Source organism: Pan troglodytes, chromosome 18 (genome assembly GCF_028858775.2).
Source record: "Pan troglodytes isolate AG18354 chromosome 18, NHGRI_mPanTro3-v2.0_pri, whole genome shotgun sequence".
In the NCBI taxonomy this organism is placed as follows: Eukaryota; Metazoa; Chordata; class Mammalia; order Primates; family Hominidae; genus Pan; species Pan troglodytes.
Window position 1 is genome coordinate 45,826,923 of NC_072416.2, and position 26,074 is coordinate 45,852,996.

Genomic DNA, 26,074 nt, shown 5'->3' on the forward strand with positions numbered 1-26,074 from the left:
CCCTCCGTAGTCTCTGTTCCCATGCAACTCATCCCAAATCTTCCTTCTTTCTCTCCCGCCTGTCCCCTCAGTCCCAAGCCCAAGCATCGCTGAGTCTTTCCTCTTTTGAATCTTCCTTTTCTATGGAACCATCCGACCTCTCCCCTCCTCCCCAGGCTGCTTATCACCAGGCCGAGCTAGGTCCCAATTTTTCCTCAGCCTCTGCTCCCCAACCCTATAATCCTTTTATCACCCCTTCTCCTCACACCCAGTCTGGGTCACAGTTTAATTCCACGACTAACCCTCCCCCACCTGCCCAGCAATTTCCTCTTAAAAAGGTGACTGGAGCTAAAGGCATAGTCAAGGTTAACGCTCCTTTTTCTTTATCTGATCTCTCCCAAATCAGTTAGTGTTTAGGCTCTTTTTAATCAAATATAAAATCCCAGCCCAGTTCCTGGCTCGTTGGGCAGCAACCCTGAGACGCTTTACAGCCCTAGACCCTAAAAGGTCAAAAGGCCGTCTTATTCTCAATATACGTTTTATTACCCAATCTGCTCCTGACATTAAATAAAACTCCAAAAATTAAGTTCCAGCCCTCAAACCCCACAACAGGACTTAAGTAACCTTGCCTTCAAGGTGTATAGTAATAGACAAAAGGCAGCCAAGTAGCAACGTATTTCTGAGTTGCAATTCCTTGCCTCCACTGTGATACAAACCCCAGCCACATCTCCAGCACACAAGAACTTCGAAACACCTGAACAACAGTGGCCAGGTGTTCCTCCAGGAGCTTGCCAGAAATATGGCCACTGGGCCAAGGAATGCCCACAGACCAGGATTCCTCCTAAGCTGTGTCCCATCTGTGTGGGACCCCACTGGAAATTAGACTGTCCAACTCACCCAGCAGCCACTCCTAGAGCCCTTGGAACTCTGGCCCAAAGCTCTCTGACTGACTCCTTTCCAGATCTTCCCGGCTTAGCTGCTGAAGACTGACACTGCCTGATCGCCTCGGAAGCCTACAGGACCATTAAAGACACCGAGCTTTAGGTAACTCTAACAGTGGAGGGTAAGTCCTTCCCCTTCTTAATCAATATGGAGGCTACCCACTCCACATTACCTTCTTTTCAAGGGCCTGTTTCCCTTGCTTCCATAACTGTTGTGGGTATTGATGGCCAGGCTTCTAAACCCCTTAAAACTCCCCAACTCTGGTGCCAACTTGGACAATATTCTTTTATGCACTCCTTTTCAGTTATCCCAACCTGTCCAGTTCCCTTATTAGGTCTAGGCATTTTAACTAAATTAGCTGCTTCCCTGACTATTCCAAGGCTACAGCCACACCTCATTGCCGCCCTTTTCCCCAGTTCAAAGCCTCCTTCACATCCTCCCCTTGTATCTCCCCACCTTAATCCACAAGTATAGTACAACTCTACTCTCTCCTTGGTGACTGATCATACACCCCTTACCATCCCATTAAAACCAAATCACCCTTACCCCACTCAATGCCAATATTCCATCCCACAGCATGCTTTAAAAGGATTAAAGCCTGTTATCCCTCGCCTGTTACAGCATGGCCTTTTAAAGCCTATAAACTCTCCTTACAATTCCCCCATTTTACCTGTTCAAAAACCAGACAAGCCTTACAGGTTAGTTCAGGATCTGTGCCTTATCAACCAAATTGTTTTGCCTATCTACCCTGTAGTGTCAAACCCATATACTCTCCTATCCTCAATACCTCCCTCCACAACCCATTATTCTGTTCTGGATCTCAAACATGCTTTCTTTACTATTCCTTTGCACCCTTTATCCCAGCCTCTCTTCACTTTCACTTGGACTGACCCTGACACCCATCAGGCTCAGCAAATTACCTGGGCTGTACTGCCTCAAGGCTTCACAGACAGCCCCCATTACTTCAGTGAAGCCCAGATTTCTTCCTCATCTGTTACCTATCTCGGCATAATTCTCATGAAAACACAAGTGCTCTCCTGCTGATCATGTCCAGCTAATCTCCCAAACCCAAATCCCTTCTACAAAACAACTCCTTTCCTCCCTAGGCATGGTTAGGTACTTCTGCCTAGGTACCTAGGTACCTAGGATACCTAGTTTTACCATCCTGACTAAACCATTATATAAACTCACAAAAGCAAACCTAGCTGACCCCACAGAGCCTAAATCCTAGCTGACCCCACAGAGAATAAATCCTTTCCCCACTCCCCTTTCTGTTCCTTAAAAACAGCCCTAAAAGCTGCTCCCACACTAGATCTCCCTAACTCATCCCAACCTTTTTCATTACACACAGCCGAAGTGCAGGGCTGTGTGGTTGCAATTCTTACACAAGGACCAGGACCACGCCCTATAGCCTTTCTGTCCAAACAACTTGACCTTACTCTTTTAGCCTAGCCCTCATGTCTGCGTGCAGTGGCTGCCACTGTTTTAATACTTTTAGAGGCCCTCAAAATCACAAACTATGCTCAACTCACTCTGTACATTTATCATAACTTCCAAAATCTATTTTCTTCCTCCCACCTGATGCATATACTTTCTGCTCCCCGGCTCCTTCAGCTGTACTCACTCTTTGTTAAGTCTCCCACAATTACCATTGTTCCGGACTTCAATCCAGCCTCCCACATTATTCCTGATACCACACCTGACCCCCATGACTGTATCTTTCTGATCCACCTGACATTCACTCCATTTCCCCATATTTCCTTCTTTCCTGTTCCTCACCCTGAACACACTTGGTTTATTGATGGCAGTTCCACTGGGCCTAATCGCCACTCACCAGCAAAGGCAGGTTATGCTATAGTATCTTCCACACCTATCATTGAGGCTACCACTCTGCCCCCTCCACTACCTCTCAGCAAGCTGAACTATTGCCTTAACTCAGGCCCTCACTCTTGCAAAGGGACTACACATCAATATTTATACTGACTCTAAATATGTCTTCCATATCCTGCACCACCATGCTCTTATATGGGCTGAAAGAGGTTTCCTCTCTATGCAAGGGTCCTCCATCATTAATGCCTCTTTAATAAAAATGCTTCTCAAAACTGCTTTACTTCCAAAGGAAGCTGGAGTCATTCGTTGCAAAGGCCATCAAAAGGCATCAGATCCCATGGCTCAGGACAATGCTTATGCTGATAAGTTAGCTAAAAAAGCAGCTAGCATTCCAACTTCTATCCCTCACGGCAGTTTTCCTCCTTCTTATCTGGCCACTCCCACCTACTCCCCGACTAAAACTTCCACCTATCAATCTCTTCCCACACAAGGCAAATAGTTCTTAGACCATGGAAAATATCTCCTTCCAGCCTCACAGGCCCATTCTATCCTGTCATCATTTCATAACCTCTTCCATGTAAGTTACAAGCTGCTAGCCCACCTCTTAGAAGCTCTCATTTCCTTTCCATTGTGGAAATCTGTCCTTAAGGAAATCACTTCTCAGTGTTCCATCTGCTATTCTACTACTCCTCAGGGATTGTTCAGGCCCCCCCCCCCCTTCCCTACACATCAAACTCAGGGATTTGCCCCTGCTCAGGACTGGCAAATTGACTTTACTCACATGCCTCGAGTCAGGAAACTAAAATACCTCTTGGTCTGGGTAGACACTTTCACTGGATGGGTAGAGGCCTTTCCCACAGGGTCTGAGAAGGCCACTGCAGTCATTTCTTCCCTTCTGTCAGATATAATTCCTCGGTTTGGCCTTCCTACCTCTATACAGTCTGATAACGGACCAGCCTTTATTAGTCAACTCACCCAAGCAGTTTCTCAGGCTCTTGGTATTCAGTGAACTAATGGTCTTTTAAAACCACACCTCACCAAGCTCAGCCACCAACTTAAAAAGGACTGGACAATACTTTTAACACTTTCCCTCCTGAGAATTTGGGCCTGTCCTTGGAATGCTACAGGGTACAGCCCATTTGAGCTCCTGTGTAGACCCTCCTTTTTCTTAGGGCCCAGTCTCATTCCAGACACCAGGTCAATTTGGACTGTGCCCCAAAAAACTTGTCATCTCTACTATCTTCTGTCTAGTCATACTCCTATTCACCATTCTCAACTACTTATAAATGCCCTGCCCTTGTTTACACTGCCAGTTTACACTGTTTCTCCAAGCCATCACAGCTGATATCTCCTGGTGCTATCCCCAAACCGCCACTCTCAACTCTTAAATAAATAATCTTTGCTGGCAGGGCTATGCTGAATTTCCTTAGGCACTCTCTAATTGGATGTCCTAGGTCCCCCCAATTCTTAGTCCTTTAATACCTGTTTTTCTCCTTCTCTTATTCCGTTTAGTTTTTCAATTCATACAAAACTATATCCAGGCCATCACCAATAATTCTATATGACAAATGCTCCTTCTAACAACCCCACAATATCACCCCTTACCACAAAATCTTCCTTCAGCTTAATCTCTCCCACTCTAGGTTCCCATCCCACCCCTAATCCCACTCAAAGCAGCTCTGAGAAACATCGCCCATTATCTCTCCATACCATCCCCCCAAATTTTTGCTGCCCCAACACTTTACCACTGTTTCATTTTATTTTTCTTATTAATATAAGAAGACACTGATAATGGATTAATATCCATAATATATAGTAAACTCCTAAAACTCAACACCAAAAAAGGAAACAACACAATTCAGCAATGTTCAAAGGACTTGAATATACATTGAATCTCCCAAGATTTACAGATGGCCAATAAGCACATGAAACGATGCCCAATATCACTGATCATTAGGGAACCGCAAAGAAAAACTACCATGCGATACCACCTCCCACCGATTAGAATGGCTGCTATTAAAAAAAAAAAAAAAAGAAACCACAGAAAACAACAAGTGTTAGTGAGGATATGGAGAAATAGGAACCCTTGTGCACTGCTGCTGGGAATGTAAAATGGCACAGCTGCTATGGAAAACAGTATGAAACTTCCTCAAGAAAATTAAAAATAGAATTACCATATGATTCAGCAATTCCACTTCTGGATATATATCCAAAAGAATTGAAAGCAAGGTCTTGAAGAGATCTTTGCACACCCATGTTCATAGCAGCATGATTCTCAATAGCCCAAAGGTGGAAGCAATCCCAATGTCCATTGACAGATGAATGGATGCACACATATATACATATTTATTAATTTGTTAGTGCCACCATAACCAAATATCACAAACTGGGTGGCTTAAACAACAGAAATTTATTCTCTTACAGCTGCGCATGCTACAAGTCCAAGATCAAGGTGTGGCAGGGTTGGGTTATCTGAGGCCTTTCTCCGTGGCTGGCAGGGGACTGCCTTCCTGCCATGCCCTTCCATTCATCCCTTCTCTGTGTAAGTGCCTCCCTGGTGTCTCTTCCTCTTCCTATAGAGACAGTAGTCCTATTAGGTTAGGGCTCTACACTTATGACTTCATGTAACCCTAATTACCTCTTTAAAGGCCCTATTTCCAAATGTAGTTATATTGGGGGTTAATTAAGGCTTCTACACTTGGGTAAGGGCACAATTCAATCTATAACAACTTGTAATAGAATATCATTCAGCCTTAAGAGGAAGGAAGTCTGTTACATGCAACAATATGGATTAACTTTGAGGACATTATCACCAAGTCTACACCACAGACTCCCATCATTTGATTTTTAAAAACTGTTGTTCCCTCTCCTGCCAGCCAGAGCACCCACCCCTTCTGCCTGCATCTTCCTGTCACATACCTCTGAGCCTTTGTACACTGCTATTTTCTCTCCTGGAATGTCTTCTCTTCGCTCCCCTCATCAGAGCGAATCTTATTCACCCTTCTAAGCCCAGCCAAAGTGCTGTCTTTGAAGTTCCTATTCCTGAAGTAGAGCTCATGTATCTTCTGTGTTCCTCCAGTTCTTTGTACAACATGCTAGATCACAACTCTCTCTCTTTCAGCCTCCTCCACCAAACCGTAAGCTCTCAAAGGCACAGAGTCTCTCCTCTCTCCTCATTCATGCCTTGTACAATGACCATACATGGTAGATACCAATGTTTGTTGAGTGAATGCAGGCGCAGGTAGGCAAACAATGGTAAGGGAATTAAGACTAGCATGGCTCAATCATATTTGGTTACCTTGTCCATTCAAAGTGTGGTGGCAAAGTGTGGTACGTGTATCAATAGTGGCCCACAGAATGACTTTAGGTAGCACCTGGATGAACCCATTTTTACATAGTTATGTAACCGCCCAATTTGTTAATTTTGCCTGCTGGTCAGGCAGAGCTGACTTATCAAGATGGGGGAATTGCATTAGAGTAAGAGTTTAATTCAAGAAGAGCCAGCTGAATGGGAGACTGGAATTTTATTACTCAAATCAGTCTCCCTGAAAATGTGGAGACTAGGGTTTTTCAAGGATAGTTTGGCAGGCCAGAGAATGGGTGCTGTTGATTGGTTGGGGATGCCATCATAGGGGTGTGGAAAGTGATCCTCCTGCATGCTCAGTCTGCTTCTGAGTGGGACCACCGGACCCCTTGGTAGGTCCAGGTGGAGTCATCTGTCATCAGAAATGAAAAAACCTGAAAAGACATCTTAAGAGGCTAATCTTATGTTCTACAAGAGTGATTTATCTGCAGGAATAATTGGGAAAGTTGCAAATCTTGTGAACCCCAGCATAATGACTGGTAATCCTTTACATGTTAGCAGAATTCAGGCTCATGTCATCCTCCTGACCTGGTGGTCTTTCATTAGCTTTACAAAAGTGGTAGAGTTTCGGGGAAGGGATATTACCATTTGAAATATAAACTAAATGTCTCCCAGAGTTAACTTGGACCAGGCCCAGGAATAATTAGGGCAGTTTGGAGGTTAAAGGCAAGATGGAAGTGAGTTAGATCAGATCTCATTCACTGTCATAATTTTCTCACTGTTATAATTTTTCCAAAGGTGGTTTCAGTTATAAGCTCACATTAACGTGTTCTAGAAAAGATATAACTACGTCTGAAACCTGCAATTTCATGGATCTCATTGCTTCTTGAAGGAAATAAAGATATTTTACTCCAAAATCTATTTCTTTGACATATTTTGAAATGGCTGCCACAGAGCCAACAGACAGAAGTGGCTTGCAAAGCTGTCTTTTGTGGGGGAAATTTGCATCTGTAGAGAATCTCCATGGATGCAGCCAGGCCTTCCTTTTCTAGGCCTTTCCTGGATCTATGGGAGATTGAGAGTCTGACCCTTTAAATGTCAGAAAAGGGACATTTACCATATATTCTCTTTAGGGCTGCCACCCAAGAGGCTTACGCTACATAACGAGACCCCCTTTGGTAGCCAGGCCCTTTCCTCTCCCCTTCTCATAACCTGCCTTGGCACTAAACTTGATCTACCAACCTAACCTGTTTTGGGCCATGCTCTGAGCATGCATTATTTCTATAACCTCGAGATGGTATGCAAGCTTTGGAACCTAACCAGGGAATTACATCATCATTCTCAAGGCTCCTGTGTATACACATTACACACATTTGTCTGCCTTTTGTGAGTTGATTTTTCAGCAGAACTTCAGAGGGTCAAGGGGAAAGCTCTTCCTTGGCCCTCAGTTCTCATGAGGCTAAGTAAGAAGAAGTCAATTTAACTAAAACCGAGTAAGTAATCCTACAGGTGGCTCACAGGCATGGCAAAAATCTGAAATGTTGGAAGAAGGAGAAACATGGGGCTAGTCTTTAGTCTCATTTTTAGGCAGAAGTATAGACTGATGTTCCCAATGACATTTGGAGAATGGTATTTTCCATGATTCATTCTACTTTTCAATCTTCACTAGCAGGAAGCGGTGGCGTGAGCTGGGGAGGGGAAGTAAAGGCGTCCTTAATCGTGTCTCCACCTGCCTTCCAAGATGCTGCCTTCGATTTTGTTTTGAGTAAGGGATGATGAGCCATCCTCTTAGAGAGCATCAGCTCATTCCTTTCATAGCCAAGCTCATCAGCATTTCTGGTGATTGTGTATTGTGGTATCTGCAAACAAGTGATGTATATTCTGCAGGCTTTTCAACCAGGATATTTGTAAGATACATGTTAAAAAGATGGGTCTTGGTTTGCTTCCAAGTCACAAAAATGTGAATCCTCTTTAAAAATGGTATTTGCACCTAAAGCTGACCTATGGAATGGAGTGGAGGTGGGCAGGTGGCAACCAGGAGGTGGCAAGGGGAGGAAGAGCCAGATGGGGGGAGGTGGTAGTAGTATTTTTTATATTACAGGAAGATGTTTTGCCTTACAAAAGGATTAATCACAGGGTTCCTTTTAAGCAGAAAGTTTCATGCATTTTAAAAGATGATTTGATTTACAAGAAACTTTTCAGGAACACAGCTGCTGGGCAAAGCAAGCTATTTACACTGACTTGAAATCCATTTTATGAGCCAGGAGTCTGGGGTGTCAGGGGGAGTGATAAAACTCCTTTAGGTTTTAATTGACAAGTGATATTGACTAGCACAGTTAGGAGCCCAGGTATTGGGCCTGGTCCAGCGTGTTCCCATAGTAAATATGCGTGAATGTGCTGAGTGCTTGAGTATTGATTCATTTATGTACCTGTTTGGCTGTTGCTGTGAAAGGCTTTGTATTTTGCAGCTTTGGAGCCAAGCTGCCTTTCACAGAAGGCTGTGTTAGAATGTACTAGATTGTTCAGCATGAATCATCTGGCTCGATGGCCTATGGGGAGGGAGCTTGGCCTCGTACATCACTGCAAGACAGAGACTCAAAGACATCTGTGGAGGGGAAGCACACAGGGGGTTAGGGAGCCACAGGAATGAGGAGATGAGATCTTTTTCTCAAAAACAAGCCTTAGGGTTGCTTTAAAGCCCCCTTTTCCCTTTTATTCAGACTGCTAATAGCTACCTCCCTCCCAATTGTCCCACCCCATTGAGTCTTTATTATCTCCTCTCTCTTGCAGAAATTCCACAGGAGCCCCAGGGTCCTTAAGTGATTCCCCATTTCCCTGCTCCCTGCTGCAGAGACACAATAACAAAGCATCAGGTTGAGAGCCTCCAGAAAGAGAGACCCTCCTACTGCTGAGCCTCAAATCTCCACCAGGCAAAGAAAACAACAACAGGCTTTTGTGCCACAGGTTCTAAGACCCACCCTGAACACCATCCTTGAGCCAGCAAAGTAAGGGTATCATACATAGAAAAGAGCTGCTTTTCCTCATAGGGTAAAGATGTTAGAAGCTCAATCATTGCCAATGGCAGATGTTTACTGAGTGTCAGAAAGAGAGGTGGGCATTTTTTGGGCATTGTAGTAGTGGAGTAGTACCCCCACTGAGTCCAAGCCCAGGGAGGGCACCGTGTCTGAGAGGCTGAAGAAAAGACCCAGAGACAGTGAGCAAGACATAAGTTTTATTGGGGAACTTAAACATACAGGGAGTCCAGGAGTGGCTGGATGAATGGGGTAACCACTATGGTTTGTAAAAAGCACCCAGTTAATATAGCAATCTTTGCTTAGCAACCTCCACCTGGCCACCTCTTCCTGGCGACCTCTACCTGGCCACCTCCACCTAGCTCAAAACAAAGAGCCTTGGTTCCCTGCACATGCTGTTCCAAGAAATGGGCCAGGGGTTCACCTATGCTCCATAGATAAGGAGTAAACCTCTGGGTTGGCAGCTCCCAGATTCCTTAGTTCAGAGCTCAGAACCAACATTCTTGGACTACAGGATCATTCTCAGCTATACCTGAGTTATTGTCAGGCACACCTGTCATATGGTAGTTTGCACATAAGGAAAAAAACCCATGGAGATGGACTTTGGGTAGCTTACAATCTAAAAGGAGAGAAGGACAGAAGAGCATGCCTGTTACTGTGCCTAGAGGACTGTGGAACTGCTCTGATGACACCTGCTTCCCCTCCTTGGCCCATGTGACTTCCTTTCACCCAATGACACATGAAAAGCCTGATACGTTGTGTGCTTTGCTGGGCTTTCTCCTTTCCTTCCGGCAATGTCCAGGGGCTCTGTTCACTGGGCCCTGGAAGAGAACAACAAAGAGGACAGTGTCAATAGCGATGCAGGCACAAAGCCCCCAGCTCATCTGTGGTTCCTATATCATGTAAGCAAGAGATAAACCTCTGTAGTTTTAAGCCCCAAGATTTTAGTGATGTTTGCTACCACAGCATACATTAGCCCCTGACTGATAAATTTCGGATCAGTTCTGAGTTGCTGCAGAGATTAACCTTAAATTGATCTTAGCTGACCAATGTTAACTTATCTTCATTTTAGAGTATCTGAAAAATACTTAGAAAATCAATATAAAAACATAGAATTTGGGGGAATGAAAGGACCTTCGAAATTTGTCCAACCTAGGCATTCTACTATTGACATTCTGCTGTATTTTCTTGTTCACATACGTCTCCACCTGTCATCCCTCTGTCCTTCCATTAATCTACCTTGGATTGTGCATTTCAAATATGTTCCCACTGTAGCATTTAAAAATGATTATAATTAATATTACTGATTTTGGCCGGGGTTAGACAGTTGTTACTTACTGTTGATTTCATTAGTTGTAAAGCTCAAATGAGGTGAGTATTTGAAAAGTTAAAAACAGCTCTCAAATATGATTATCTGATGAGTGTTTATTGAGAATGTTAGTGACTGGCACAGTTTTTTGTAAGAGCTTGAGTCTGGACACAAAGATCAGTCACTGTCCTTGGATTGGACGTATATGGGCACTTCACTTTAGTGGCAAAGTTTAGGTTTCATTTTACCGATAACAGTAATTTTAATATAGCTGTCCAGATCACCAGTGACAATCATTATAATAGACATATTCACAGACACAAGGGTTCATGGACCTCGGCACAGTTGCTTGTGCCTGTGGGAAAATCACTTGAGCTCGGGAGTTGGAGGCTGCAGGGAGCTATGATCATGCCACTGCACTCCAGCCGGGGCGACAGAGTGAGACCCTGTTCCCCTGCACCCGCCCCCCGCCAAAAAAAAAAAAAAAAACCACAAAACTCTTTAATTTGCCTCTTAGTTCTCTCCAGACCTCCAAGGCATTTAATCATAAGTTGTAGAGTAGATACATACTTTCTAGAACAGCTGTACTCACACACACAATCTCCCATTAGCATGAATACAGCTAACATGACGTGCAACAGAGACGGAAAAATGTAGTTTTGAAAAAGATGACATGGGATGGAGTGAGCTCTCCCCTGCTCTGAGTCCTCAAATGCCTTTTGTGCTTTTAGAACCAGTTTTGGGGAAGTGAGGAGAAAAACTCTCTCTGCCAGGGCTGAAGAGCACAGGCAGCCTCAGAACCAAGGGGCAGAAGAGATGTCATGCTGGTCGGTAGTATCCATGGCAACTCGAGTGTCTGGTGGAGTTAATCACCCTGTTTTTCAGATCTCTGCTGCTCTCCTTTGATAGGGGAAAAGGGCCGGGCTTGGCTCCTTTTTCATTTTTATGAATGCCCCAGTTGATGCATCGTGTCAGAGGCACCAGACCCTTCTGACTCAATGGGACGAGTCAGGCCTGAATGGGACTGGGCATCTGTGAGGGCTTTGGGCAGCCTGTGGGGTTTCCCACGAGACACAGAGCAGTGTTTGCTGCAGACAGCCTCCTCCTAACAGAAAGAAAACTATCTCCTCTTGCTAAACCTCAAATCAAGTTTGCCTTGGTGTTGCCGCATCTCCTCACCCCATCTTCCTTTCTTGGCATCTAAGTTGATGGCCATGAAATGCTCTGAGAGGTTTAGGCTCTGGGGTTGGACGATCTATACTGAAATTCCAGCTTGGCTGCTCAAAACTTATTTATTCTTCTTGTACTCAGTTTCCTCACCTCTGAAAATACATTTTTTTCATTAAACACTTTTTTTTGGAGAGGTAGGGTCTTGCTATGTTGCCCAGGCTGGTCTCAAACTCCTGGCCTCAAGTGATCCTCCTTCCTGGACCTCCCCAAATGCTAGGATTATAGTTGTGAACCACCATGCCCTGCCCAGTTTCCTCATCTCTAAAAATCACAGGAGTGCCAACCGGTTAAGACAAGCTGTGTTTAGAACGGCACCTGGGGTGTGTTTTAATGGTGCTGCACGTGCTGCTGCTAAGGGGCTCACTGAGGGCTGAGGCATGCCTGTGGTGGGGGGTGGCGAGGGCAGGGCTATGATCAATGCTGAGTGGTAGGTGAGGTTGACATAGGAAGATGAACCGATGATTCCGTGACTGGAAATAGCTCAAGCTTATCAATTCCTCCCTAATTCTGCCCCAGCCTGCAAACCCCGCTCATTTTCCAGGCTTCCCCATCTCAGCAAATGACATAAATTGGGCTTCTGCTGTGATTATAGTTCTAGGCACTTGGATCAGTTAACGGAACAGTCAAAACATCCTTACCTCCATGAAGCTAGAAGGGGAAGACAAGAAGAAAAACATAGCAAACAAGTAACGTACATAGGATTGTCAATGTTCTCCAGGCAAGGGCCGCCAGGAGCACAGGTGCCGCTGCACACTGCAATGACTGCAATGAGGGAGGCAGACTCAGGTCCCCTGGTATGTGATCTCCTTCACTGCAACAGTGAGACCCTGTCGTCTCCACCCCACCCCCCACCCCGCCCCCAAAAAAACAACCCAGCTGCGTATGTGTTCCTGGTGGGTTTTGGCTAGAGGGCATGGACAATATGTTAGGAGATAAGGGTTATAGAAAAAGCAAAGCAAGATACAAAAAAGGGGGGGATTAGGAGTACCGTGGGGAGCAATTTTGAGTAAAAAGTAGGTGGTCATCGTAAGTCTCCCTGGGAAGGTAAAATCTGAGCAAAGATGTAAAGGTGATGAGGGAAGAAGAGAGCATTCCTTCTAGAGGCTCAGCCAGGGTGGAGCTGAATGGAGTCTTCCTACCTGGTGCAGTAAAGCCAAACGTCCACACTCAGGGTTTGCAGTGAGAGAAAGAGGGGCATTCATTTGCAGGACGCCAAGCAAGGATAATCAGGCAGCTCACACTTAAGACCTGACCTCTCTGATGGCTTGCATGCAAGGGTTTTTTCAGGCAGGGAAAAATTTCAGGAAAGCAGAAGTTACAGGTAAAATCATAAATCAGCACATGGGGGTTACACATTGGTGTGGCCTAAAAAGGTGGGATATCTGAAGTCATGGGGCTAAAAGGTCATAGGTGGGTTCAGACTCTGATTTGTGATTGGTTAAGGAAGCGAAGTTTTTTCTAAAATCTTGGGGTCGGCAGAAAGGAATGGTAAGATCTGATCCGTGGGCGTGACTTCCTCCAGGCCCCTCAGGAAGAAATTGAGAACAAAGATCAGGTGGTCAGAGCTTTGTCTTGGTTTCCCCTGGTCTGAGGTCTGTGTGCCAGTGGATCCATTTGGTGGGGATCTATCTGCATTTCTCCTCACTTCTCAGGTGGCTCCTTTACTCCTCAAGGCTAGCTGGGTGCCTGGACTCTCCCGTGAAGGAACTAAATATTTTTCCTTTATTTTCATACTTGGGCAGTGAGGGTGGGGGTGAGGGGTGCAGCAGACCCTAAGAGGGGTCCCTGTTCCATCTCAGCCCTAAGTGGGAAACCTGTCATTCCAGGAACAGCCAGGCCACTGTGGCTGGGGTCATCTCATTTAGTGGGGTGGTGAGTGGGGTTGCCTGAAATGAGCAGGGAGGTAATGGCCGGGTCACTCGGGGCCTTGTGAAAACTTCGGCTTTTATGCAGAGGTAAACAGGGAGCCATTGAAGGGTGCTGAGCAGAGGCGCGGTGTGATCCGATTGACGTTTTAACAGGATTGCTTTGCCTACAGAGTTGAGATAAACTGTGGTGGGCCAAAGGACCAGCTGGGAGGTTACTGCATGGAACCTCCTGTCTCTCTTCATTTCCTCCCCCTCACAGCTGCCCAGGGCCCTCGGAATGAAAACCAACCCCCTTCACGCGGTAGGTGAGGTCCCGCCTGACTTGGCCCCGTCTAAGCCCACGCTCTTCTTTGTCCTCCTTTCTCTCCTGTCCCCAAGGCACGTTGTTCGTGCAGCCACACTGAATTTGTTTTGTAAACACATGGAGATGGCACATCCTCCCGGAACTCCCAAATCCAATATTATCCCTGGGACATGCTGCCATCCTTCCGAAAACACCGCGGCCACCTTTCCATTGTGTGGTATATGGTCACTTATTCTCTTCACTTCCCCAACCCCAGCACACAAACGCACACACACACACACAACCCCAGCACACACACCTCCAAGACACACACACAACCCCAACACACACACACCTCCAACGTACACACACAACCCCAACACACACACCTCCAACACACACACACACCTCCAATGCACATACACAAACACAACACACACAACCCCAACACACACCTCCAACGCGCACACACACAACCCCAACACACGCACCTCCAACGCACACACACCTCCAACCCGCACCCGCATAAACAACTCCAACACACACACACCTCCAATGCACACACACAATCCCAACACACACACCTCCAACGCACATACACAATCCCAACACACACAACCCCAACACACGCACACCTCCAACGTGCACACGCACAACCCCAACACACACACCTCCAACACACACACCTCCAATGCACACACACACAACCCTGACACACACACCTCCAACGCACACACACAACCCCAACACACACACACCTCCAATGCACACACACACAACCCCAACACACGCACCTCCAGTGCACACATGCACAACCCCAACACACACACACAACCCCAACACTTGCACCTCCAACGCACACAATCCCAACACACACACCTCCAACACACACACACCACCCCAACGCACACACCCCTCCAATGCACACACACACAACCCCAATACACATGCACCCCCAACACACACACATAGAATCCCAACACACACACACACTCAGTACACACACACCACCTTAACGTACACATGCCTCCAGTACACACACATGCACAGCCCCAACACATACACACAACTCCAACACACACACACCTCCAACACACACATACATCCAGCACACACACAACCCCAACACACGCAATCTCGACACACACACCCCAAAACACACACAACCTCAACACAAACCCAACACACACACACCACACACATACCCAACACACACACACACAACCATAACACACATACACATCCCAACACACAGCACATACACCACACAGAATCCCAACATACACACAAACAAGCCCAGCACAATCTCAACACACACATACCCAGCACACACACACTACACACATGCACACCCCCAACAGAATTCCAACACACACACACCCAGCACACACATACCCAGCACACACACATCCAACACACACACACAACCCCAACATACACACACACAGAATTTCAACACAGACACACACACACACCCCTGACTGTAACTCTCTACAGTCTGCCTTGTTGAGTGTTGTAACTTAGTGCCAAGCACTATGCCTGGGGTAAAATAGATGCTCACTAATTATTTTTAACTAATGAATGCATACAAGGCACCAGGCCAGCACTTTACACACTATTTCTAAATTTCACAAAAAACTTGGGAGACTTGTACATGATCCTTATGCTACAAAGGATGAGATGGATGCTGAGAGGCCTTGTCTGCAGTCAGTCATCAACCTCTGTGAGCTTCAGGCTCTTCCTTGGAGAGTCAGGATAGGGATGTCAACCTTCAAAGTGGGGCTGGAGGAAGCACCAGATGTGCTGGGCACATGGTTGTTTCTTCCCTGCCCTCCCTTCGTGTACCTTACTGGCCCCAGCCCAAGGAGGGCAACACAGAACTCTGGGACCCAGAATCAGCTGGGGACAAGCCCCTGTTCTGAGAGGAGGCTGGCTCAGGAGCAGCCAGGGTGGCAGGTGTTAAAGATGGTGGGAGGAGCAGCGAGAGGCCCTGACCCCTGCAGGATGGGTCAAGATGCCCACCAGGATGGTGGAGGATACAATCACATTCATGGGGAGCACGAGGTATGCCTGAGTCTGGAGCACAGCTTCCCAGCCCCAGGCCCACTTGGAGGTCCCTAGGGCCCAGTGGGCACTAGTGCACCTCTGGACCCATGAGCTCCTGTGTGTGTGTGTGCGCGTGTTCAGAGGACCCAGTGGGCTGGTGAGGCCGCTGCAGAATCCAGTCCAGCTGGTCTTTTATCTTGCCTGTTCTCCATTATGTGACCTCCTGACATACTGCCTCTGCGGGCAGGGCTCCCCAAACACTAGGTGGACATTCTGCCTGTAGCTTTCCCCATGCTCATCCCTCACCTTGGCAAATCCCTTCCCCACAGTGCTCCACTCTACCAATAATAATCCACCCTACGTGTGAAGAAACTTTGATATTTAAAACCCTACTCCTCCTTTAAGGCTGGGGCCTCTTTCTCATTTCCCCTTCTCCACCCAGGGGAGCTCATTGCTCCTCTCTCTGCATGCTCATCGCCTCTTTTTTGTGCTGTTTCACACTGCATTTGTGCTGCTCACTCAGCAGGTAAAGTCAATGAGTAAGGCAGCCTTGGTGTAAGGCAATAAGGAATGAAAGGGACTAGGGCAAACCGGAGAGCACACGCCCCACCCCAAAGCAACAGCCAGTCATCTTGTCAGTTCCTACTGACCTTTGCCATGTAAGAATCTGGCCTCAATGCTGCCACATTTGATATATTTAGAAGAAACCGGAAACATGGCTTTGAATGTGAAATACTAGTCCTATCTTTTCAGTATTGGCAACAAATCCAATTCAGAAAAAAATATAGGGACCAAGCAAACTTGGTCTGTGACCCCCTTTTTATTTTTATCTTACCTAGATGGTAGACTTTTTGAGAGTGAGTCAAACAGGTAGGGCAGAAGTTGCAAATGGTGACTTATTCCTCTTTGGAAAGGTTCTACTACCCAGAATTACCAGATGAGCCATGTGTCTCTCAAGAGACCAGGGTCCTACTATTTATTACCAGGTGGGTTTCCAGAAGGGGTCCATATGGGGCTTGAGGAAGCTAGTGCCTGGAGTGCTGAAATGCCCCAGGAATCTTCCAGTCATAACCTGTGACTGCACAGAGCAGTGCCTAATTAATGTCTATGGAATGAATGCACATTTTATGAGACAGCTCACTTATTCTGCAGCTGCAGGGAGATGGGCCATTTTGGCACTCTGACAGGGAGTCCTGGAGAACTGAGCCAAAATTTTAGTTTCTCCATTTGGGGGATGTGAACTTGGGCAAGTTATTTAACGTCTCTAATCCTGTTCCATCACTTGAAAAATGGGGATAGTAAATAGATATCTTTCATTTTGTTGTGAGATGAGCGATAATATAGTTAAAGACTTGGCACATAGTAGTCAATAACAGCTATTAACATGGGGATCGTGTAAGGATATACCCCTAGCCACAGAGGTTGGGTCCTGGATAGGCATGAGACACGGGTAGGGCCACTCAGAGACATGGCCATCCTTTGCTAAGATTTTTGCTGGAAATATTAGTAAAGCAAACCTCACTCTCCTGGGGAGGCTAAACTGGTAAGATGTAGGTAAGATGTTAAGATGTAGGTAATAAAATCGTTATATATACACACACATATATATATGTCCAGCTATACATATATATATATGTCCAGCTATATATATATATGTCAGCTATATATATATATATATATGCGTATATATATATATGCGAGCTCAACAGAGTGAGATGGGGTCTCCCTTTGTTGCCCAGACTGGAGTACAGTGGTGCGATCATAGCTCACTGCAACCTGGAATGCCTGGGCTCAAGGCATTCTCCCATCTGCACCTCCTGAGTAGCTGGCACTACAGGCACACATCACCCATGACTGGCTAATTTATTTTTGTAGAGACAGGGTCTGGCCATCTTGCCCAGGCTGGTCTCAAACTCATGGCTCAAGCCATCCTTCCACCTTGGTCTCCCAAAGTGCTAGGATTATAGGCGTGAACCCCCGCAGCTGGCTGGAAATATTTTTTTGACATTTGGATCCTGCTGTGCCCGAAGCTGAACTACCCCCAAGTGTTTCTATCATGGGAATAGTATGTCTTCTTTCATCCTTAGGTCAATTTCAGGTGGGTTTCTGTCATCTGTACCCAAGAGTCTTGACCACTATAAACCTCTCTAAAGGGAAACAGGGGACCAGTGAAGTACAATGAGTTGTTTCTAAATGCCTATACATGGTGGGGATTTGGAGGAGTGATTTCTGTGTCAGCCAGAGGTCTGCATCTGTACAGCTGATAATTTATGGATGGAATACAGTGGCTTTCAAAAGATTCCTATTTATCTCATGTGGAGGGTTAACTGTATGATAGTACCGCCTTCCTGGTCACAACAAGGAAGCAGAGGCAGGGGAAACAGTGTGTTTGTGGAAGCTTGAAGTGAAATTGTTTTTTACAAATTCCTGACTCCAAGACCTTAGGAAGCAGGAGCGTCTCTGTTTTACAAGATTGATATCAAAACCAGAAACAACAAAGGAGCTATGACAATTTGGCAATAAGGTTTGGCAGCCACCTGCTGCCCTTGGCATCTCAGATCACTCTGAAGGACCTGACTCAAGGTAGATGGGTGTCCTTGTCTGTCCTTAGTTGCTCTGATTCCTGATCAGCATGCAGAGTTTCACAAGCCATGACTCAAAGTCAGCCACGAGGGCACAGCAGCCATAACCCTAGCGTCTAGCACCTGGTACAAACCGATGGCATCTCCCAGGCATTTCTAAACCATTTTCACGTGCCTCTACTCTCAGGCCATCTCCACACCACCCTGTGTTCTGCCAAAGGGAGCTAAAATGAGCCCTGTTTTACCAAACCACTCAAGCACGGCTGACACAGTGTGTTGCTGCAGAGGATTGGGGTGGGTGGGAGTAGGGACAGTGCAGAGAGAAAGAAAGGAGTGCATGCTACATCTCTCCCTCTCCAAGAGGACTTGGCAGAAAGCCCATGCATGTTTCAGGCTTGTTTTGACAGTTCCATGACAGGAGTCTTAGGGCTGTAGCTGTAGAAAGCCCAAGAAACACATTTTTGTTATCCCATCAAAATCTTCCCGGGGAGCTACATTGTTGGGGCAAGTTATGTGTCATCACTGGCATCAAAAGAGAAAAAGAAATGAATGATCTGGCTCAGGTGCCAAGGCTCTCGTCCTGAGGAGGGAAATGACATTTATTGAGCCCCTGCAATAGCAACAACAAATTATTATTATTGGGCACTTTGCACGTGCCAGGCACTGGGATAAAACACAGGCATGGACTCAGCAATCCCGATGACTGTCCTTGGATACAGGCTGTGCTAATTATCCCCCTTTTAAAGACCAGGCAATGGAGGCGCAGAGGGGCCAGGTGATGTGCCCGAGGCTGCATGGCAGTAAGTGGCGAAGGTGGGATTTGAACTGGTTTGCCTCTCCCAGAGTCCAAATCCTTCCTTGCAACGCAGAGCTGCTCTGACTGTAAGGAGTGTGGGGTCTCTCCTCAGAGTCCCAGATACTCAGGATCTCATTTAATCTTCGCAACAACCCTGAGGCATAGGGGTTTTTAGATCTGGTTTACAGATGAAGAAACTGAGGTCCAGGGGGGCTTAGTGATGCCCAAAGCCACACCTCCAGAAGCAGCAGGATCTGCAGGCACAGCTGGGTGTCCTGGCCCTGGGTCAAGCGACTTTCCTACTGACTTCCACCCACAAGGGCTGCATGATGGTTAATACTGAGTAACAACTTGATCAGATTGAAGGATGCAAAGTATTGTTTCTGGGTGTGTCTTTGAGGGTGTTGCCAAAGGAGATTAATATTCGAGTCAGTGGGCTAGGGAAGGCAGACCCACCCTTAATCTGGTGGGCACAATCTAATCAGCTGCCAACGAATATAAAGCAGGCAGAAAAATGTGAAAAGGCGAGACTGGCTTAGCCTCCAGCCCATATCTTTCTCCCGTGCTGGATGCTTCCTGCCCTCGAACATCAGCCTCCAAGTTCTTCAGTTTTGGGACTCTGACTGGCTCTCCTTGCTCTTCAAGCATGCAGATGGCCTATTGTGGGACCTTGTGATCATGTAAGTTAATACTTGATAAACTCCCTTATATATATGGATATATCCATATATGGATATATATATGGATATATCCATATATGGATATATCCATATATGGATATATATATGGATATATATGGATATATATGCATATATATCCACACACATATATATGTGTGTGTGTATATATATGCGTATATATCCACACACATATATGTGTGTATATATATGATTATATATGTGTATATATACATACATATACATATGGATGTATATGTATATATGGATATGTATATACGTGTCATCACCGGCATATGTATATACATATACACATATGTATATACATATATGTATGTATGTATATATGGATGTATACATATATATGGATATATCCTATTAGTTCTGTCCCTCTAGGGAACCCTGACTAACACAGGCAGCCAAAAGGACCAGCTGAATTTATATATAGACAATCAGGAAGTCTGTATTTTTTCTTTTTCTGTCTGATTTTGATCCTTTTCTTAGTGCAGAAAGGTATAGCAGGCTCTTTTGTAGTCATGGTGTGCTGAGAAGGGCACTCTCTCAGTTGGGGGCTTTGCTTTCAAGCAATGGTAGCACATTTGAGCTAAACTGAGTAAGAGGGATTCATTGGAAGGATATGGGCTTTATTATTTTTTTCATTTAACAACCATTTACTGAGCACCTAATATGTGCCAGGCACAATTCCAGGTGCTGAGATACTTCAGAGAACAAAACAAAGATCCTTGTGCATGTAGAACTTGGTTTCTTGTTCAGCAAGGGGGAGGGGAAGGGGAAGTGTGGGTGGACAGACAGTAAACAATAAAGAAAAAGCAAGTACAGCAGGTCCTCAGATAATGTAGTTTCATTATAACATTGATAAGAAAAAGAAATCAGTTCCAGGCCGGGGCCCCTATCTTTGTGGAGTCTTCCACATTCTTTCCATTTCTGCATGGGTTTTCTCTGGGCACTCTGTTTCCTACCACATTCATAAGCTGTGCACATGGGATTCACTGGCGTGTCTAAATGGCCCCAGTCGAAATGAGTGTGTGTGGGGGTGAGTGTGCCCTGCGATGGGATGATGTCCTGTCCACAGTGGGTGCCTGCCTTGTGCCCTGAGCTGCTGGGATGAGCTCTGGCCACCTGCGACTCTGAACTGGAATAAGTGAGTTGGGAAATGAATAAATGAATGAATGAATGAATGCAAATTATTGTAAAATAAAAATTGTGTAAGGTCAATGATAATCCCACAAATGCATGACTCTAAATGATGTGGCATGAATGTGTTCCATGAGCGTGCCATATTTGTGATTATTTGTGAACTTTGTGGTGGCTGGAGGTGCTCCTGAGACATTTGCTTTGCAAACATTTATTCCCTGGTTTAACCCACTATGACTATGACCACTGGGACTCACTGATTCACCAAAAATTGGGTAAATAGAATGAATAGGATCTAGTATTTGGTAGTACAAAAGGGCAACTATAGTTAATAATTAATTAACTATAGTTAATAATAATTTATGGTATATTTAAAAATAACTAAAAGAGTGGGCTTGGGATATTCCTAACACCAAGAAATGGTAAATATCTGAGGTAATGGATACTCCAGTTACTCAGATCTGATCAGTAGGCATTGCATGCCTGCATCAAAACATCATGTGTCCCATAAATATGTACAACTCATATGCAGCCGTAATCCAAAAATTAAAAATTGGGTAAATAATGATCGTATTTGTTTTTGTTAATCATTCTTAAATGGATGTATAGATCACATTTATTTCAATGTTTAATATCAGAAGTGTTTTGGGTCCTTATTTAGGAGACTGGTGATGTTTCTGTGACCAGAAATATGCTGTAGGAACATCACTCTTGTTTATATCAATTAGCCTATGGTAAAAATGGTTTCATTATATGTCATTTCGCCTAAAAGTTGCAGTTTCCAAGAACCTATGGATAGTGTTAAGTGGGGAATTACTGTAAGCTATTGGGATATGTGAGAAAAACAAAAGCTGAGCAAAGGCAAAGGTATTAGGAGTGCCCGAGTGGTTGGACAGCCATCCAGGGAAGGGGAGACCTGAGTTGGTGAGGGGTTAGCCATGGGGTCTCTGGGTGAAGAGCTGTCAGCCAGAGCTCCCGAAGGCAGACACATGCTGGTGTGTTCTAGAAGCAGTAAGAAGGCCAATGTGCTGGTGCAGATTGAACTGGGAGAGTGGCAACAGGCCAGGTCAGAGAGGCAGAAAGGGGCCTGATATCACATGGCCCCTGAGGGCTGTGGCAGGCACTTTCAGTCTTACTCTGAATCAAATGAGGTGCCTGCAGGGTCTGAATGGAGGACTGACATGCTCTCATTTTCTTTTTTGAGACCGAGTCTCACTCCGTCACCCAGGCTGGAGTGCAGTGGCGCGATCTTGGCTCGCTGGAGTGCAGTGGTGCAATCTCAGCTCACTGCAGCTTCTGCCTCCCAGGCTCAAGTTATTCTCCTGCCTCAGCCTCCCGAGTAGCTGGCATTACAGGTGCACACCACCACATCTGCCTAATTTTTGTATTTTTAGTAGAGACGGGGTTTCACCATATTGCCCATGCTGGTCCCCAACTCCTGACCTCAAGTGATCCGCCTGCCCTGGCCTCCCAAAGTGCTGGGATTACAGGTGTGAGCCACCATGTCCAGCAGGCATGCTCTGATTTTTGTTTTGGAAGACACACTCTTGTTTCTGGGGGGAGCAGACAGTAGGAAGTGATGGAAGAACCAGGAGGTAAATCCTGCAGGAGGTGATGGTGGCTGCGAGGTGAGAGAAGTTGGGTCCTGAATCGATTTTGAAGGGAGAGTCCACAGAATTTCCTGGCAGGTTGCATGTAGAACGTGAAAGCCCGAGTCAGGTGATTCCAAGGTTTCTGTCCGAGTAACTGCAAGAACAGAGTTGCCATCTGCTGATGGGGATGGCTGTGGCTAGAACAAGTTTGCAAGAGAGACCAGGGGTTAGATTAGGAGTTCGGGTGCCTGCTAAATATTTAAGTGGAGATGTCAAACAGGTCTTTGGAATGAGTCAAGGTGGAGACAGAAGCCTGGGTGGGAGCTATATTAGTTCACAGAATCAAAGGTAATTAGGAGGAAATAAATAACCCTACTGATTTTGGAAAGGACAGGAACCACAGCAATTTCTCAGTAGGAAGAACATCAGGGATTTTCCCCAAAGGAAAATCAGAATGTTCTGAGCAAAATAAGGGGGAAATGAGACAGGGCACAAGAAATAACCAGAGGCGTCCACTGCAGGGTCCTGTCCCGGGCGCTTCTGACACTTCTTTCCAGGTCTTCCTGCTGTTGCCAAAATGAGGGTAAGTGATGTTCCTGACAGCCTGCGTTCCCATCTGCCTAGAAAAATCTCTATGGCTAGGTGAAGAGTGATGGCACGTTTAGCCTATCTTATTAAACACTGCTTATCTACTAAAGGCAGTCAGCAGCATGTTTAATCAAAGTCAGGGCAGATGTGGTTTGCAGCATCCAAAAGTCATTTTTCATCCTGTTCTCTCTCCCTTAGAGAAGAACAACCTCCTGCCCTTGCCCTGAATCCTGAGGAAGGTGATGCACTCACAACAAGGGCATCCCAGTCCTGGGGAAGGGCAGGAAGGACCCACCCTCATCAGTCCCTGACAACTCCCACCCTTGTCCTTGGTCACCTTGGAAATGAAAAGGTAGGTGGGGAAACTAGAATAGAAGTCCAAGAAAGTCTGTAGTGATCTCATTTCTACACAGATGGGGAGTGGGGTCATTTAAGCCAAAGAAGAATCAAATCACTGCTTTTCCCATCTTGGCACTTCCCACTAGAGATCATCCAGTGTTGAATGGACAGGTTTCATTTTTCTTGGGTTTTCAAGAGGTGATAGCTTTTTACTCTGGAAAAAAAGTTGTCCATGAGTCTGTGATCCTGTGTCTTCCATTCCTGCCCAGAAATGTCTGAGGAAATAAACTGTATCCTGCTGTTATGGGCTGTCCCCCCAAATTCATCTGTTGAAGTCCTAACCCCAGGTATCTCAGAATGTGACTGTATTTAAAGATAGGGTCTTTAAAGAGGTAGTTAAGTTAAAATAAAGTCATTAGAGTGGCTCCTAATCCAACACGACTGGTTCCTCACAAGAGAAGGAAATTTGGACACAGACATGTATGAGACAGGACTATGTGAAGACCCAGGGAGAAGGTGGCTATCTACAGAGCCAAGGACAGAGGTGTCAGAAGCCAACACTGTCCACACCTTGATCTCAGGCTTCCAGCCTCCAGAACCGTGAAAAAATAAATTTCTGTTGTTAAGCCACTCAGTCTGTGGTAGTTTATTATGGCAGCCCCTGACTTGAGTGAAAGATTCTTTTAACCAAACTCTAAAGTTTAACTATTTTATTTTGCCTTTTCTTATCAGAGGTGAAAAGGAAGGGCAAAGATTTCAAATGGAGTCGTGAAATGAAGGGCACCCTTCATATCCAATTGTATTGGAAAGGAGAGGAAGGAAGGGCTTCCTTCCTCGAATTATTAGCAAACACTTGTGACTTAATGTTTAGAAAGTGTTTTCAAGATAATTTTATCTTAATAGGCTAACTGCAGAAAATATTTATAGATATTCCCTGAGTGGGCAAGCCTGTGGGACATCTTTGGCAGTATTTAGACACCTCTGCAGCTTCACAGCAATGCTTCATTTTCTTCTGACAGTTGCCTCATCCACTTTTCTTTAGGAAATGTTTGCCAAGGGAAAAAAATTCTTCCTCCTGAAACTAAATGATTTAGTGTCCGGGAAGCCAGCCAATTAAATGTGGCTCCAAGAATATATTTAACCTTGAAAATGTTTTCATTTCAAACAGAAATGCAGCCCTAGGGCAAGAGGGTAACTTAATGCCCCTGGGAATGCTGTGCTGGTCTATATACCTTGCTCATTCATTCATTCAATGAATATTTATTGAGTTCTTACCATGTATTATACCAGGCACTGTGTCAGGTGAGCAGTATTCAATGCCAGCTGACATGAAGTCTACTGGGAAAAGATAGACCACTGAACAGACAATTAGAATCTGCTGTGATAGGTGCTGTGCTAGAGACAGACACAGGGGCTGGGAGATTAGGGTCCTTGGAGGAAGTGGCATCTCAGCTGACTGTGAAGACTCGCAGAAGTTAGCAAGTTAATGGGGAACGGGAGATCATGGCAAACAAGGATGTGCAAACAAGGAGCACAGCTCAGGGGACTCAATATGGAGCAGTAGGGCCAAGCGTGGCATTGCTTGGTAAGTCCAGTCCCATTCAGGAAGCCTATTGGTGAGTATTTCAAGTCCAAGGCCAAGTCTGAATTTCCAGTAAGCAGCCTCATGTACCTAAGGGAATAGCTGAGGCACTTATTTCCCTTTCTTCCAATTTTGTGAAGTCTTCCTTCCCTCTAGTCATTTTCTGTTTAGACCCGAGGTTCTTTGTTGTTTTCACTGTGCTGCTTTAGGTACAAACAGCTGCAAGTCACCATACACGCAGGATCAGTAATTGAGTCTATCTCAGAAAGATATACTTTCTCAAGATGGATGTGAGTTTCACTTCATTGTCTTCTGTTCATCCTTCACTTTGCAAGATTCATAAAAAAGGATGTTCCTTGCCAAGGAACTGCCTATTGTTAAGAATTCTCATCCTTTTCCTTCTTCCTTTCTCTGCCCGAGGCAGCTTCCTCTGAAAGTGTGAGCACAAAGGAAAATGGGCATTTTTCTGCCTGACTCAGAGGCTGTGGGTTTTATTCCTAACATTCAAAAGAACCGTGCACAGCGGGGCTCCCGAGAGTCAGCCATGGCTTTCCAAAAGCATCCAAGGGTAGAGGTACTGTGTGTTAATATTAATAGGCTATAGTTGGCTCTCTAGAGGAATTTTCAAAGGGCTCATTTTCCTGCCTCCTTTCTTCTCCCTAGACCGCATTGCTTTTTTAAAGTTTGGATTGCTTAAAGCAAATATAGAAAAAGCAAATTTGTTTCTGGGAGGATAGTTTGCCTTTCTTGAATCTTTCAAGTCCTCCTGCATAGGTGTTGCCACCAAGGCAAGCTTCAGCATTTCTTTTCTCTTCTCATTCTCTGTAGGAAGAGTCTGAGTGTGCAAGGGCTGGTAGAGCCAAGAAGTCAGTCTGTGCTTTTAAAGAGGAAGACAGGGCATTTTCCCTCAATGTCCTTTTGCAAAGTGGAAGGAGAGTGC

At 45.5% G+C, this 26,074-nt stretch overlaps 2 long non-coding RNA genes across 2 annotated transcripts in view; one reads left to right on the forward strand and one right to left on the reverse strand.

Moving 5' to 3' along the window:
* Positions 1-9,272: 9,272 nt before the first annotated feature.
* Positions 9,273-26,074, reverse strand: part of LOC104002594 (uncharacterized) — a 36,861-nt gene continuing 20,059 nt past the window's right edge. Inside the window, exon 2 of the long non-coding RNA XR_674957.4 lies at positions 9,273-9,908. This is a non-coding gene — a long non-coding RNA (uncharacterized LOC104002594). The remainder of the gene's footprint in view (positions 9,909-26,074) is intronic.
* LOC745693 (uncharacterized) overlaps positions 18,534-26,074 on the forward strand; it is a 51,941-nt gene continuing 44,400 nt past the window's right edge. The window contains exons 1-2 of the long non-coding RNA XR_674955.3: positions 18,534-19,881; positions 23,412-23,565. This is a non-coding gene — a long non-coding RNA (uncharacterized LOC745693). The remainder of the gene's footprint in view (positions 19,882-23,411; positions 23,566-26,074) is intronic.